General features: G+C 37.5%; 1 pseudogene; it reads left to right on the forward strand.

Annotated features, from left to right (window-relative positions):
* The window catches only part of LOC138732927 (adenomatous polyposis coli protein-like), a 56,071-nt pseudogene extending 40,460 nt beyond the window's left edge, over positions 1 to 15,611 (forward strand).
* Positions 15,612 to 17,514: the final 1,903 nt, after the last annotated feature.

A 17,514-nucleotide genomic window follows, 5' to 3' on the forward strand; every position in this document is an offset into this window, starting at 1 on the left:
TCCCTGGTAGGTGGTTGAGTCCCTAGCCCTGGAGGTATTTAAAAGCAGGTAGATGAGGTGCTTGGGGACATGATTTAGTGGTAGACAGGTATGGTTGGAGTTGATGATCTCTAAGGTCTTTTCCAACCTAATGTTTTTATGGTTCTATACTGCATATATTAAATGAGTGTTTGTTTGCTTCGTTGGTTTTATCCCTGTAAACCTGAAGAAAGAGTTGAATTTACTCTTCAGTTTTGCATTAGCTATAAATAATCTGGCCTATATGCAAATCATTCATCATAACAAAAATATGTGTAAGATTTTTTATCAGTATATATGTTAAAAATTAATTTAATCGGTCTTATCTTGTATGGAGTAACTGTATTTAATGCCATACATCAGATCATTTTTCACTGAAGATCATCTTTTCATGAAAGTACGATTAATATAGGACTCTTCTGAGGTAAAATTAATTTTAAATATATTCCTGTATTCCCAAAGTAAAAATCTTTCATTAATATGTTTCTTTAATCCTTGTGTGCAATGGAAATTTAGAAGTCTTTGCCATTAGTGAGTTTTATTAGGATTACTAATGGTGAAGAACTAATAGTGCTTAATTAAGTATTTCAAAGTAGTACAAAACTGGGTGATGGATGGTTTGAGAGCAACCTTGCAGAGAAGGACTTGAGGATATGAGGTAGATGAAAAACTGGACATGAGCCATCAATGTATGCCTGCAGCCCAGAAAGCCAATTGCATCCTGGACTGGGTGAAAAGAAGTGTGGCCAGCAGGTCAAGGGAGGTGATTCTGCCCCTCTGCTCCACTCCAGCTTTTACATGGCAAAGATAAAGACTCTGTTAGGAAATTTCCATGGTAGTAGAGAGGCCTGTGCCAGAGTCAGCGCAGCACTGCATAACATTGTTCACTCCCAGCCCGATGATAAGCGAGGTAGATGGGAAATCCGTGTGCTTCATCTCTTGAAGCAAATCCGTGCTTATTGTGAAACATGTTGGAAATAGCAGGAGGCACATGAAGAAGGCATGAACCAAGACAAAAACCCAAGTAAGTTCTGTAAACTGTATAAATATGTTTAAAAGATATTTTGAAAGCAGTGAATTTACAAAAAACCCCACCAGTTTTAATCTGACTTCTTGTTGAATGTATGTAAGGTTTCTTTTATTTTTATAGTTAATCATTTTTTATGTGTATTCAAGTTGAAGTAGTATCAGGAAATAGTAACTATTATAGATGATATCTCATTTATAAACTTGTTCTTTAAATTATAGGCTTTGGTATGCTTTCCAGGTATAATTCTAGTGTTTTATATTTATAATCTACAAATTAAACATAAATTTCAACTTATTGCTATTTTATATTTGAATGTATTATGACATATATCTAAATTAATAATCCCAAATTCCTCTACATTTGTATGTGTTCAGAAGATAAAAATTTCATCTAGGAAAAGGATAGAGGGCACAAATTAAATAATCTCAGTCTATTCAGTATATATGAACTATTATTTAGAATGTGTTGCATAAGGAATAGTTCAGTGTTAAAATACCAGAGAAGTGACAGTTTAAGTGAAGTGGAGTTTTCTCACATAACAGTTGTTTTTTTTAAAAAATTAAGATGTAACCTTCTGGATTACTCAATAACTACTTTCCTGAAGTTAGGGAGGATTAAAGTTGCCATTTTGTAAATATATGCTGTAGATACCTATATCAGAAGTACTACTGAAATCAGTGGGCTATGTTTTGGATGTTGGATTTTAGTGCAAGAATTGCTTCGTAGAAGTGGGTATCTGAATAAAATGTACTGATACAGTATGTGCTTTAGGGAAAGTCTAGCCCAAAAAATTATGATCTTGAAAAGATCTGTTATGAAACAAAGGGCTTAATTAACCATTACATGACATTACACCCAAAGAAACAACTTCACCTTAGATATTGTATTATTTAATGCTACCAGAAAATTTAAACTTACTGATTTGTTTAACTAAGATTATTTATTTCCAAATTAATTAGACAGTCTATTTTGTACCTGAAGTCATATTTTTTACTGAATACATACATTCAGAATTCTCCCTAAATTCTTTTCCATAAAGAGTCTTTTCAGCTTCAAGTATGTCTCTAGTACATATATGTAAACCTGGTTGTATGTGCACGTATTCAAGCCTCTGTGTATCCACATTTATTAGTAATATTCTTAATTAACTATCTGTTCTTGAGTTACTGGGAAGATAGAAACCCTGAAAAAGCCTGCACTATTTATTTTAAGATTAGATTCTCTTTGGAAAGCTTATGATCTAGACGAAATTATACACCTAAGAAATACTAATAGTTACCTATTTCCTGATAAGTGCCAGCTAAAGTTGATCATCAAATCTGTCCTGCAGTGTGTGTTTTGATGAAACTTTCATTTGATGAAGAACACAGGCATGCCATGAATGAGCTTGGTAAGACTAAATGTGTTTCTCTAACTTACTTTGACATGCTTTCTGAAAATGCGGACATTCCTTCTTGTATACCACAATTATTATTTAGCTTTTCTTTTGTTAACCACTAGTTTAAACTTTGATTGATGCAGTTTAAATGAATTTATAGCTAGACTATTTCCTAGCAGATGAGTTGTTATGCAAGTTACTCTTACATCTGGGATGAGCTGTAATTTTTGGAAGGTTATTCATAACCTGGGAATATTTGCAATTTTAGAAGTATTTGGCTTATAATGGAGACTACTTTCTGAGGATATTTTGCATCATGAGTTAAACATATTGGTTTCTGTATAACAGTCTGAACACTTTAGTCCATCTTCAGTGAATTCTCTGCATACAAGTTTCTTTAATTTGCCATTATTCGTTGTCGATGAAAAAAATATGGGGTTTTTTCTGGGATAATAAGATTCAGTAGTAATAATTATTAAATTAATTATCAGATTTACTGAATAACCTTTAATGTAATTGGTGTGAGTTCATCAGTCAAACGTGATTTTGACTGGGTAGGATTAAAAGATGGATGTGTTTTTTACCTCTTCATAAATGCTTCTGTTTTCATCTTCCCCAAAATTCTCAGCATCATGCTACCATACCTTTCAGCTTATACTAAGCACACAATTCAAGATCCAGAGTCAATATTTAACAGTGTATTTAAGAAATTATTATTTACCATTCTGAGCCTTTGGGCTCATAATCATTAGTACATAGACACTGAGGTGCTGGAAAGTGTCCAGAGAACAGCAACTAAGTTGGTGAAGGGGCTGGAGAACAAGTCTTATGAGGAGCAGGTGAGGCACCTGGGGTTGTTTAACCTGGAGAGAAGGAGGCTGAGGAGAGACCTTATTGCTCTCTACAACTACCTGAAAGGAGGTTGTACCGAGGTGGGTGTTAGTCTCTTCTCCCAAGTTATAAGTGATAAGACGAGAGGGAAAGGCCTCAAGTTGCACCAGGGGAGGTTTAGATTGGATATTAGGAAAAGTTTCTTCACCAAAAGGATTGTCAAGCATTGGAACAGGCTGCCCAGGGAAGTGGTTGAGTCACCACCCATGGAGGTATTTCAAAGACCATGTAGATGTGGTGCTTAGGGACATGGCTTAGTGATGGGCTTGGCAGTGCTAGGTTAAGGATTGGACTCGATGATCTTAAAGGTCTTTTCCAACCTAAATGATTCTATGGTTCTATGATGCTATGATTCTATGATTTCTAGTGCTCTGTTCGTATACAGCTTTCTCTTTTTTTTTCATTATACTATCTCTTTGAAATGTTCTATCCTTACCAGTCTGATTCTCTTTTTATCATACTCATTCTATGATGTCTTGTCATCATTAACTTTGATGCAAAGTTTATACCTATATTTGTTCTGTAAGTTATGAAGTACAGTTCTGTGCTTGTAAAAACACTTAACTCTGGGACAAATTCTGTTTTCTCACCAAAGTGTATATGTATATATCAGCTATAAAACACAAAACTCACATTTATGAGCCTGATCTGTTAGTGGAAGTCCAGTTTTCAAGATAAGTTTGAGCCATCTGAGCTTCGATGATTTAGTTTATGCAGAGGATAGGGACATCACACGACCAATATGATCAAGTGAAGCCGTTTTATTGAGATTTTACATTACATTTATACCCCTCTTCAGAAGGGGCGAGCCGTGGTGTTACAAGCTGATTTGTCAGTTCTCCTTTAGCAGTAAACAATCATTGTTTACCTACAGTATTATGCTTTCCCATGAGAAACGGCTATGTGAGCACTCTGGTCTACAAAATAACAAGTCAAGGACTACTGAGGCAAGCCTCCCGTGAGAAGTGAGAGGAGTACAAGGCAGAGCAACTTTCTGATAATAGAGAGAGAAACCTTAAAGGCAACGTGTCCTCTACAGTGACTAATTCTCTTACAAAGCTAACTTATTCAGGTGCAGAAGCTGGGTTGTGCATGTCTAAATATCCGTGCCCATTTTGATCTAAAAACTCCTCAACAAGTTTACTAGTGATACAGGCCTTATGGGGAATGGCTGAGAGAGCTGGGGTTGTTTAGCCTTGAGAAGAGGAGGCTGAGGGGAGACCTCATTGCTCTCTACAACTACCTGAAAGGAGGTTGTAGAGAGGAGGTTGATGGCCTCTTCTCCCAAGTGACAGGGGACAGGACAAGAGGGAATGGCCTCAAGCTCCGCCAGGGGAGATTTAGGCTGGACATTAGGAAAAAATTTTTCACAGAAAGGGTCATTGGGCACTGGAACAGGCTGCCCAGGGAGGTGGTTGAGTCACCTTCCCTGGAGGTGTTTAAGGCACGGGTGGACGAGGTGCTGAGGGGCATGGTTTAGTGTTTGATAGGAATGGTTGGACTCGATGATCCAGTGGGTCTCTTCCAACCTGGTGATTCTATGATTCTATGATTCTATGATAGTGCTAATGGACTAAGATTAACCTGAATGTCAATATAATACTGTGACATCTGCGGCTTTTCCTACAGTGGCAGCAAATAATTAATAGACTAATAACAGTTGAGGAAACTCTACTTCAAAGGACAATCTGTATGATACTTGATAAGGTTGTTCTCTTAGTTCATATATATCCACCATTTACACCAGCACCTCCTAGAACTTTGTTCAAGGGTTAGTAAAATCTTTGGTGTTAAACCAGCCTGTCTCTTCCAGTGTCTTATGCTGTGTAAAGAAAAATATCCTGTAAATAAACATTCTTTTCTTAAATCTTATAAAGTGCTTAGGGTGATTCGGAAAGTTGAGAGCACAGAACTGTTCTTCAGTGGTGTGGAAGTTAAAATTATTAAATATGAAATTATAATCCATCTAAATAAATAGACAATGTAAAGAAATCTGAACAGCTTTTGGAAAGGAAAACCCTGTTTTCCTTGCAGTTCAAGTGAATCATCTGAAAACAGATTAAAGAACAATTTTAAGTAAAAGTGACTTTCTGTCTTAAGACACTGTTGGCAAAAAGATTTTCCTTACCAGTTGAGAAGCTAAGTAATTCTGGTTGAGCAAATAATTAAAATTACAATAAAGAATACTGAGTACAGTCTCTGATTTGTTATTAGAACAGATATTAATTATATTTAGTACTCTTGAAAAGGAAGTCAACTGCGGGATGCCAGTGTTGTATAATTATTTAGATTTGTCAAGATTAGAGAGGACTGTGAAGAAGTCCAGCAGTGTATTTTTGAAAATAAGCAGCACAGGCAATTCATTATTTAAATGGAAAGTACTGAATGTTGGAAGAAGTCAATGCAACTGTTCATATACATTACTACTTTGCTGAATGGTTGCAGTTCATTTAAAACATGAGCTTGTCATTGTAGTGGCAAGTCAACAAAAGCATCTGCTCAATATGCAGCAAGATTTTAAACTGCAAAGAATAATTTTCAATAGACAGATTTTTGTTTTATTTCTGATCAGCTAATGATCAAAAAATGCAGAAAATATTTGAGTTAGGTAAAATCAGTGATTTTAAACACTGAAAGATGTTTATATTGAAAGACTATTTATAAATATTGAAAGACAGACTGTTTTTATCATAAACAAATGAGGACATGAGAGATGTAAAACAACATAAGGAATGATGTAAAACAGTTAAATTGTGCCAGTTACTCATTTTTATCATTGACATGAAAAGCAACAAATATAAATTAATCATTAAATTTCAAGACTACTAGTTCTGTAATATTTTTTAAAACTTGTTAGAGAGGGCCGAAGCCAGTATCCCAACAGAGGTGAGACTGTTGCAGCTCCATTGCCCCCAGATCCAACTAGTAGTGAGGCTGAAATTGTATTCCCAGTAGGCACACACACACACAGAGGACATACACATACACACATAGCTACACAGCTGGCCACAAAGATCACAGACAGACACACAGAGCACTCCCACAAGTAGAGCAACAGCCTTATCCTGCTCCCCTCTCTGGTTAAGCAGGATGGAGATCCAGTAGTGAGAATCTATATATGAATATATGCAAGGTGGATCCCTCCAGCAGCTAGGCTCACACACTAAGCCTGCCCAGTAGCTGTCCCAGATCCCAGGCTCCTCAGCTGCAGGGACCTGGACATAGGAGGCCCTGAGACCACAGCCCTACTCCTCCCTCTCCCTCTCCCTCTCCCTCTCCCTCTCCCTCTCTCCCTCTCCCTCCCTCTCTTTCTCTTTCTCTTTCTCTTTCTCTTTCTCTTTCTCTTTCTCTTTCTCTTTCTCTTTCTCTTTCTCTTTCTCTTTCTCTTTCTCTTTCTCTTTCTCTTTCTCTTTCTCTTTCTCTTTCTCTTTCTCTCTCTCTCTCTCTCTCTTCTCTTTCTCTCTCTCTTTCTCTTTCTCTTTCTCTCTCTCACACACACACACACACACACAGAGCTGATCAGGACTTTCCAGTTCCCAATATCCAGTCCCCTGTGCTCTCACCCTTAGAGACACACAGACACTTTCACTCCCAGAGCTGGGCCTTAGAGACCCACTCACCCCTTTGCTCCCAGGCTGTTTCACCTATTCACCAGCTAGTCTGGCTTGATATTTACTAGTGCTCACACACTCACTTGCACACCTGCACTCGCTCCCTTTACTGTCATTGTAGACACATGGACCATTATCACCCACACCCAGAGAGTTAGAAAGTTAGAACTAGAAAGGAATTTAATAAGACAGGACAGACACAGGAAGAAGATACATAAGATAGATTAAGTGCAGAGTATAGCCAGACAAGCATACTGACCCGCAAACTATTTACATGTGACCAGCCCCCCCTTATCCCATCATTTCTCTATTTTCCTACACTTGTTTCTCCCCAAATCACCTAGATCTCTCTTTTTCCCTTCTTTTGTTTCCTCCTCCTCTAAACATCCCATAATAAGTCCTGTGTGATCCTGAAATGCTCTTCCCTTGCATCCCATAGTGCGTCCTTTACCCCAGGGCAGTAACTCCTCAGTCTGAAAGGTGCTTCAGAGAGTGTTCACAATGATGGGTGCTGGATAACAGGGCTGATGCCTTTCCTGGGGCATCCTTGGGAGTGTCCTGAACAGGGGGTCATTTCTTCTGAGTCCTTAATTTGAGTTCCCACCTGCCACTGTGCACCCCTGTGGTCCTCTGGGCTTCTGCAGATGGCCCTGTGATGGGATACTGGCTCCTGTGATGGGCCTGGGAAGAGCAGGGACAGGGTGTTGTTTGAGTCCCCCACCTGCCATTGCCTCTCTGAGCTACTTCGTGAGTGTGCAGATGAGCTTTTATCACATAACCTAACAAGGCTATACACTTTTGTGACAATGAGAACATCCATAGATAACAGTATTCTATCAAATATATTTTTATGAGGGATATACATGCTTACAGCTGCCCATAAATGGATGGAGTTAAATATTTAATGACTGTCCACTGACTTGACAGTTGCACTTTACTTTGAAGCATCTCAGTCTAGCTGCTGCCAAGGGCAAGAATCTACGCTGAATGGCTACTCATCTTCAACAGATAACTATTCTGATTATAAAAGACAATGTATTCAAAGAGCTTGATAAATATTAATAAAGGTAATCATACCATAGCTCTGAGAGAAAGGTTAGTATGATTGTCCTGTTTTACAAGTGGAAAAACTGAGGAAAAAGATTATATAAATCTCTCTTCTGAGACTGCATAAGTCTACAGCAGACATGAGTAGAGCACAAATATGAGTTTTTGGTCCAATTTTTCAGCCAGTGTAGAAAGTAGGAAACATGCTTTCAAAACTTTATTTATTTTATACATGAAAGGTAGTACTTTTGATTAAACTTCCTACTGAAATCTTAGGATAGTTTAGTTGGCAATAGAACAAAAAGTTAATTTCAACAAAAAAGCTAGCTCAGCAGCTGAACGTTGCCACTGTTGATGAATTCTATAGTGTTCTAGAAATTCAGGAGGAAATGCTGATGACCTACTAAAGGAGTAGCTATTATGTTTTGCAGGTCATTGCAAGTGTTTTGAGGAACTTGTCCTGGCGAGCAGATGTAAACAGTAAAAAGACTCTACATGAAGCTGGAAGTGTGAAAGCATTGATGAAATGTGCTTTAAAAGTTAAGAAGATATATATAAATTATTATGAGATAAATTTTAGAAAGATTACATTAATTTTGCACAAAATACAATTATTTTTATCTTTTTTTGACACGAGCAGTTAGCCAAATATTTGTGGTGTTTCAGGTACTTTCCTTTGAAGAAGAGAAGTGCTTTCAGTTAACTTGGCAGGAGATCACAATGTAGCAATGAGATCTGAGAACTACCAGTTTTTCTGTAATTTTATTTATAAGGGATGATAGCTTTCACTCTTCAGTTTCATGAGCTGTACTGTTCCAATAACCGTTTTTATAATTTTGCAGTTTTAATAAAACTATCTTCTGATTTTGTGAATTTGTCATTCTAGAGATGTCTACTTGATATCCCAACAGGATTATATTCCATCTCAGTGTTCCCTGCTAGCTAATCTACAAACTTTTTACTGTTATGGCAGCTGACAAGTATTGTAGTGCATACTTCTTAAAATTTCTGACAAGGAATAGCAAATCCATAGCTGAGGGAAGTAGAGAGAAGCAAATAAAAGTAGTTATGTGTGCTACTTGCCTCTAGTTTATCAGCACAGAAAGTAGAGCCTGAAACACTTAATTCTCATGCTTGAAGAAAAAGCTAGAAAAATAGTAGCATATGCAGTAATACGGAAAACAAAACATTGGTCATCAACATACAACACAGTAGAGATTTCATGCCGGTCAAAAATCAAATTCGGCAGTGAACTAGAAAGTAGCTAAATCCCATGGTAAATTATTCTGTTATTCGCATATCTGGATTAGAATAAGTGGGGCATTTTGTGTCCCTGAGATGTATTTTTAGACTGTGTGTAGGTTCACCAGAAGTTATTTCTTTAGGTTATTCTTGGTTCACATTTTCAAAGCTATCTTTGCATCCACGAGAGCTAGAAAAACAGGTTTGTTGCTACCTTCTTGAAGCTAACTTAAATACTTCTGAGGGGTTATGATTAATAGTTGAAAACTCTCTAATTCTGTCATTTTATTATTCTCCTAGGAATCCACCCTAAAAAGCATTTTGAGTGCCTTATGGAATTTGTCAGCACACTGTACTGAAAACAAAGGTGATATATGTGCTATTGATGGTGCTCTTGCATTTTTAGTTGGTACACTGACATACCAGAGCCAAACAAACACATTAGCCATCATAGAAAGTGGAGGAAGAATATTAAGAAATGTTTCTAGCTTAATTGCTACTAATAAGGACCACAGGTGAGTATAATTTGTTTTCCTGAGAACCAGTAGTGGTACCAAAAATATATTTAACAGTTTGTATAGCCAAATCTTAATATGACTGCATGTTTTAAGTTTAGTAATTAAACATTCATTTTTTAATGGATTTGATAAGGCAAGTATTTTATTTAGATAACTGGAATATGCAAAAGGATTAATATAACTACTGCTTGTTAAATGATGAATTGTACTTAAAGCTTTTCCTGTAAACAGAGAGGAAATTCATAAGTTATTATCAGCCATAGGAAACCACCTGAAATGGTTTATATGGAGAGGATAGTGTGGGAACAAACTGTTCATGTTTGTATAGGATTTGATTAACATTCAGATGAAAACTTGAGGAAAAAATAAGATAAATTTGCACTGAAGAATTAATACTTATCCTTATTATGGATTAAACTTGCCTATAGCATAATAGGGTTTTGGTTTGCTTTTTCTCTTATCATTTTGAACTGCCACTTACTGATTTTTGTTCTCAATCATTCAACATCAGGCAAATCTTGCGAGAGAACAGCTGCTTACAAATCTTGTTACAGCATTTGAAGTCATACAGTTTGACAATAGTCAGTAATGCATGTGGGACCCTGTGGAATCTTTCTGCATGAAATGCAAAAGATCAGGAGGTGCTGTGGGACATGGGAGCAGTGAACATGCTCAAAAATCTCGTTCACTCAAAACACAAAATAGCAATGGGCAGTGCTGCAGCTCTAAGAAACCTGATGGCAAATAGGCCAGTAAAATATAAGGATGCCAACATTATGACTCCAGGATCAAGCTTACCATCTCTTCATGTTAGAAAACAAAAGGCACTGGAAGCAGAATTAGATGCTCAGCATTTATCAGAGACTTCTGACAACATAGATAATTCAAGCCCCAAAGTTTCTCACCATACTAAACAGAGACATAAGCAAAATATATACAATGAGTATGATCCAGCTACAGAGAATACTGGGAAATCCTCTAAGAGAATAGGAATGCAGATTACTGCTGCAGCTCAGATTGCCAAAGTTATGGAAGAAGACAGAAATTCTTGTACTTCTGAAATGCACTGTTTGACAGAAGACAGAAACGTCCCAAGAACATCTGCTGCTCATACTCACTCAAATGCATACTTTCCTAAATCTGAGAATTCAAACAGAACATGTCCTATGCTTTATACAAAAATGGAATACAAGAGTGCTTCAAATGATAGTTTAAATAGTGTCAGCAGCAGTGATGGCTATGGTAAAAGAGGCCAAATGAAACCTTCCATTGAATCTTACTTGGAAGACAATGAAAGTAAATTTCATAGTTATGGTCAATACCCAGCTGACTTGGCACATAAGATACATAGTGCAAATCATATGGATGACAATGATGAAGAACTAGACACTCCTATTAATTACAGTCTTAAATATTCAGATGAACAGTTAAATTCTGGAAGGCAAAGTCCCTCTCAGAACGAAAAGTGGGCAAGATGTAAGCTTATAATAGATGATGAAATAAAACAAAATGAAGAAAGGCAGTTAAGGAGCCAAAATGCAAATTATTCCATGTACACTGAAAGTGGAGGTGATAAGCGCATGAAATATCAGTCACCTTTTGGACAGCAAGAGTGTTCTTTTAGATCAAGAGGATCCAATGGTTCAGAGCAGAAAAAAAGTAGGCTCAACTCTTGGAATGAATCAGAAAGTAAACCAGTTCTTGTCCCACGTTGATGATTATGACAATGATAAGCCAACCAACTGTAGTGAATGCTACTCTGAGGAGGAACAACACAAAGAGGAAGAAGACAGACCAATCAATTATAGCATAAAGTACAATGAAGAGGAACATCATATTGATCAGCCTATTGATTATAGTCTAAAATATTCAACAGAAGTTCCTCCCTCTTCTCAGAAGCCATCTTTTACTTTTTCAAACAGTTCATCAGTGCAAAGCACTAAAACTGACCATATTTCCTCAAGCTGTGGGAACATATCAACCCCTTCAGGTAGTTCAGAGAGAGAGAATCAGGTTCGTCCAATTTCTGGGCAGAATAGAAGCAGTCATGCTCAGAAGACTGCCTTCTATAAGACTCCCTCTATTAATCAGGAAACTATACAAACTTACTGTGTGGAAGATACATCAACATGCTTTTCAAGGTGTAGCTCTTTGTCATCTTTGTCATCATCTGTAGATGAAATAGGATGTGATCAATCCACACATGTGACAGATACTAATAACACAGTACAGATAGCAGAACTAAAAGAAAACAATGAGATTCTGTCTACAGAAGGTGCAGTAAGTGATGTTGCATCAGCATCTCAGCACATTAGAACAAAATCTAGTATACTTCAGACTCCTAGTTTATCTCCTTCTGACTCTTCTAGGCATAAAGCTGTTGAATTTTCTTCAGGTGCCAAATCTCCCTCAGAGTGGTGCACACACTCCTGAAAGTCCACCAGAACATTATATGCAGGAGACTCCACTCATGTTTAGCAGATGTACTTCTGTAAGTTTGCTGGATAGTTTCGAAAACCATTCAATCACTAGTTCAGTTAAAAGTGAGCCTTGCAGTGGAATGGTAAGTGGTATTATAAGTCCCAGTGATCTTCCAGACAGCCCTGGACAAACAATGCCTCCAAGCAGAAGTAGAACTCTACCCCCTGCTCAAGGAGCTCAAGTATAGAAGGAAGTAGCTAAAGGCTAAGTACCTAATGCAGAAAAGATAGAGCCTGGTCCTAGTCAGGTAACTATAAATGAAGCTGTTCAAAGAGTTCAGATACTGCCAGATGCTGATACATTATTACATTTTACCACAGAAAGCACACCAGATGGATTTTCTTGCTCTTCTAGCCTTAGTGGTCTGAGTCTTGATGAACCGTTTATACAGAAAGATGTAGAGTTAAGTATAATGACTCCTGCACATGAAAATGAACATGGAAATGAAGCAGAACCTGAACAGACAGATGATACAAAGGATAACCAAGAGAAGAAAGCAGAGAAGCCTACTGAAGCAGAAAAAGACACTATGGATTATTCTGATGATGACGATATTGAAATATTGGAAGAATGTATTATTTCTGCAATGCCAACAAAATTTACATGTAAAGCCAAAAAGCCCTCTCAAACATCTGCTTCAAAAATACCTCCCCCTGTAACCAGAAATCCAAGTCAACTGCCAGTTTCCAAACTTTTGTATTCACAAACTGGATTGCAATCCCAAAAGTGTGTGAGGTTTACACATGAAGATGATATGCCATGGGTATATTTTGTTGAGGATACATCAATAAATTTTTCAACAGCTACATCTTTGAGTGACCTCACAATAGAATCACTACCAAATGAGTTGGCCAATGTAGAGAATGTAGAGGAGGAGTTTGAAAAGAGCAACAACATTCCTACAGAAGGTATAAGTACTGATGACCCTAGGAGAGGAAAAGTTTCAACTAAGACTGACCCAGGACTGGATGATGACAGAACATTAGAGGGTGATATTCTGACTGAATATATTAACTCAGCTATGCCAAAAGGAAAAATTCACAAACCTTTCAGAGTGAAGATGATAATGGATCAAATTCAACAAGCTTCTTTATCTGTAAGTAACAAAAGTCAGTCAGGATGTGATAAAAAGAAGCCAATATCACCAGTAAAGCCCGTTCCCCAAAATAATGAATATAGAGCATATGTAAGAAAAAACACAGAGCCTAAAAACTATACTAATAATGAAAGAAGCTATTCAGAGAACAAAGACACAAAGAAACAGAATCTTAAAAATAATTCAAGATATTTTAATGACAAACTTCCAAATAATGAAGAGCGTGTAAAAGGAAGCTTTGTATTCAATTCCCCTCATCATTACACACCTATTGAGGGAACTTCTTATTGTTTTTCACTGAATGATTCCCTGAGTTCTTTAGATTTTGATGATGATGATGATGTTGACGATGTTGACCTTTCAAGGGAGAAGGCAGAATTGCAAAAAGGAAAAGCAAAGGAAACAGAAACTGAAGACTGCGCTAATACAGAACTGTCTTCAAATCAGCAACCAGGTAATAGGGCACAAGTTTGTCAACAATACCCAACAGGCCGAAGGCAACCTAAAACTTTCTCTCAGTCAACTAAAGATATTCCAGACAGCAGAGCAGCTACAGAGGAGAAAAATGCAGAATTTTGCTATCAAAAACACACCTGTATGTTTCTCTTGCAATTCATCTCTTAGTTCCCTCAGTGATATTGATCAAGAAAACGACAACAAAGAAAGTGAACCTACAAAACAAAGTGAGGCTCCTGATTCACAGGTACAGTCAAATAGACCACAGACTTCTGGTTATGCACCTAAATCATTTCATGTTGAAGATACTCCTGTATGTTTCTCTAGAAACAATTCTCTGAGTTCTCTTAGTATCGACTCAGAAGATGATCTGTTGCAGGAGTGCATTAGTTCTGCTATGCCTAAAAAGAAAAAGCCCTCAAAAGTAAAAAGTGAAAGTGAAAAAAGTAATTCCAGAAATATGGATGATATATTGACAGAAAATTTAATATTGGATTTGAGAGAGATACAGAGACCAGATTCAGAACATGGTTTATCACCTGATTCAGAGAACTTTGATTGGAAAGCTATACAAGAAAGTGCAAATTTTATAATTAGTAGCTTGCATCGAGCTGCAACTGCTGAATCACTGACTAGACAAGCTTCATCAGACTCTGACTCTATCCTTTGATTAAAATCCTGTATTTCTATAGGGTTACCATTTCATCTAACCCCAGACCAAGAAGGAAAGCCTTTCACTAGTAATAAAGGTCCAAGAATTCTTAAGCTGGGGGAGACAAGTACATTGGAGTCTAAAAAAGTAGAATCAGAAAATAAGGGAATCAGAGGAGGAAAAACAGTGTATAAAAGTATAATTACAGGAAAATCTTGCCCCAATTCAGAAGTTTCAAGGCAGTTAAAGTAACCACAGCAAACAAGTATGACTTCAATTTCACATGGTAAGACAATGATTAATATTCTGGGAGTTCGAAATAGTTCCTTGAGTACTAGTCCTGTTCCCAAAAAAGGTCCCCCACTAAAAAATACAAACTCCAAGAGTCCCACTGAAGGCCAACGTTCCGTTAGTTCTCCAAGAGGAGTCATGTCATCAGTGAAACCTGAGTCAGCTCCTGCAACTAAGCAGCCATCTCAACAGAGTGGATCAAGTAAAGGACCTTCTAGATCAGGATCTAGAGACTTCATCACTTCTTGACCTCAACAGCAGCCATTAAGCAGGCCTCTACAATCTGCAGGCCAAAACTCAATTTCCCCAGGAAGAAATGGTGTAAGTACTCACAGAAAACTGTCTCAGTTGCCAAGGACATCATCTCCTAGTATGGCTTCAACTAAATCTTCAAGTTCGGGAAGAATGTTATATACAGCACCAGGCAGGCAGATAAGCCGACAAAATCTTACAAAGCAAACTGCCTTACCTAAGAGTACCAGTGGCATTCTCAGAAGTGAATCTGCTTCAAAAGGATTAAACCAAGTTCTCAATAGTGATGGATCAAACAAAAAGGCTGAACTATCAAGAATGTCATCTACGAAATCTAGCGAAAGTGAATCTGATAGATCTGAAAGACATGTTCTGGTTCGTCAGTCAACTTTTATTAAAGAAGCTTCAAGTCCAACTCTAAGACAGAAATTAGAAGAGTCTGCTTCAGTTGAATCTCTGTCTCCTTACAAGCCAGGCTCTTCCACTAGGTCCCAAATATGGTCTCCAGTTTTAAGTCCATCTCTTCCTGATAAGTCTTTATCCACTCATTTAACTGCCCAGACTAGTGGTTGGCAAAATTTACCCCCTAATCTGAGTTCTTCTGTAGTATATGATTGGAAACCAGCAAAACATCATGACATTAGATAGAGATGATACAGTCATATTGCTTTATCGATTGTTAAACTACATCAGGGAAGAATTTATATTATTTATGCAAAAAAGTAATTCAGTTTTAGTATTTGTGAGTCCTTCTAACATAATAATTAATCATGTGGCTGTGAAATTCATAGTATTATGATTTCTGCTGAACAAACTTTCCCAGCCTACTTTTATGTGTGAATAGAACTGGTGGTTCAGTTTCTGAAGTAATGTTAAACATTTCTGTGGTCATATAATGTGCATAGACAGTTAAGGTATAGCAATTTACACTTTCTTTGTGCTCCACAAAAAAATGAACAACTGTGTAACTGAAAAATCTTGAACAAAATTATTTTACCTGAACTAGATGTTATCTTTCACCTTCAAAATTCACCCTTCTTTGTCACTGACAAATGGCTATTTTAAGATGTATTGCAGGATCAGGCCCTAGGTCTACATTTGTAACTGAGACAGTTTCACACAACTCAGGTGCATAACAAGGCTAAAAGCAGGGTATTTCCAGAAGCCAAGCAGTATAATTTTCACTACTGCAAGCCTGAAACAATACTGATTTTTTTTAAAAAATAATCTTCATGTTTATAAATATCACTTTTAATTGGGGAGTATAACGTATAATGTGAAATAGTGACCATAAGATGAAACTTACAAATTCTATTTGAAATCTTAATGCATTTTTTGTTTATTTTTAAAATATGATTAAAGGATAATATTGCAAAAAATCCTATCACAAGAAATTTGTTATAGTAAAAAAAGTTTTATATGGAAACCAGGACATTTGCTGCCTCAAGTCTTTTTGATGTGAACATGATTTGTGCTAAAACCTCTAAAAATATAGCCTGAATTTTGATGAGATTTGGTTCAAGTAAGAAATGCCTGGGAGAGAACATAACATTTGCCATTTTGTGCATGATTGAATGTACCATGAAATGATATCTTAGTTTTATTGTACCTTAACTTGACTATTATAGAGTTAGCCATTCTAAATAATTGGTAATCTGAAACACACCCTAATATCCGATCAGGAAAACAGTAAGGTAAATGAGAGAAAGAAAGAGAGAGAGAAGGGGAAAAGAAAGAATCGCCACATCGATGGACAGCAGCAATTCCTCAGGAACACGTGGTTGCTGCAGCAGCTTCTTCCAGGCTGCATGGTCAAAGCTGGTCCAGTAGGAGTGGTGGGCAAGAGAGCACCACGTGGCTCCTTGCGAGTTCTTTTATAAGGGCAGTCCATGCCCCACCAGCACGCATGGGGGGAATGTTGCCACGTGTGTGCAGAAGCTACTTCAGGAGGGTCCAGCCTGGTTCGGTCCAGAAGGTGGAGGAGCGGGAAGGGGGGGTGGGGGGGGGGGGTGGGACATATAAGTCCTCCCAGCAAATATATCCATAAATCTGATTTCAGACTGACTTACAGCTTTGTCCTCTTGTGAAAAGCCTGAACTCCCCACAAATTCTAATTAGTTCATCATTTTCAATGTACATTTATTTCTCATTCTGTCAAGCCTGGCTTCATCCCTCTCCCCCTTTACATCTAGTTTAAAGCTCTATTAATGAGCCCTGCTAGATTTTTTGATAGAATTCTTACACCCTAGGGGACAAGTGTGCCCCATTCCTGGAAAGGAAGCCTGGAGGTGTGTAGGCCAGTCTATGATCAAAGAACCCAAAGTTTTGCTCCTCACACCAGGTTTGGAGCCAGATATTAATTATCTGATATTTTTTGTTCTCTCTCTCTCTTCATTCCTTGTTATTGGAATAGTGGAGGTAAATACTACTTGTGCCCCAGAGCCCTTCACCATTCTTCCCAGGGCCCTGAAGTCCCTCTTAATTGCCCTCAGTTTCTTCCTCTGGATATAATTATTGCCTACTTGGAATATTAACAGAAGGTAATAATTCA

This window comes from Phaenicophaeus curvirostris, chromosome W (assembly GCF_032191515.1).
Source record: "Phaenicophaeus curvirostris isolate KB17595 chromosome W, BPBGC_Pcur_1.0, whole genome shotgun sequence".
Classification (NCBI taxonomy): Eukaryota; Metazoa; Chordata; class Aves; order Cuculiformes; family Cuculidae; genus Phaenicophaeus; species Phaenicophaeus curvirostris.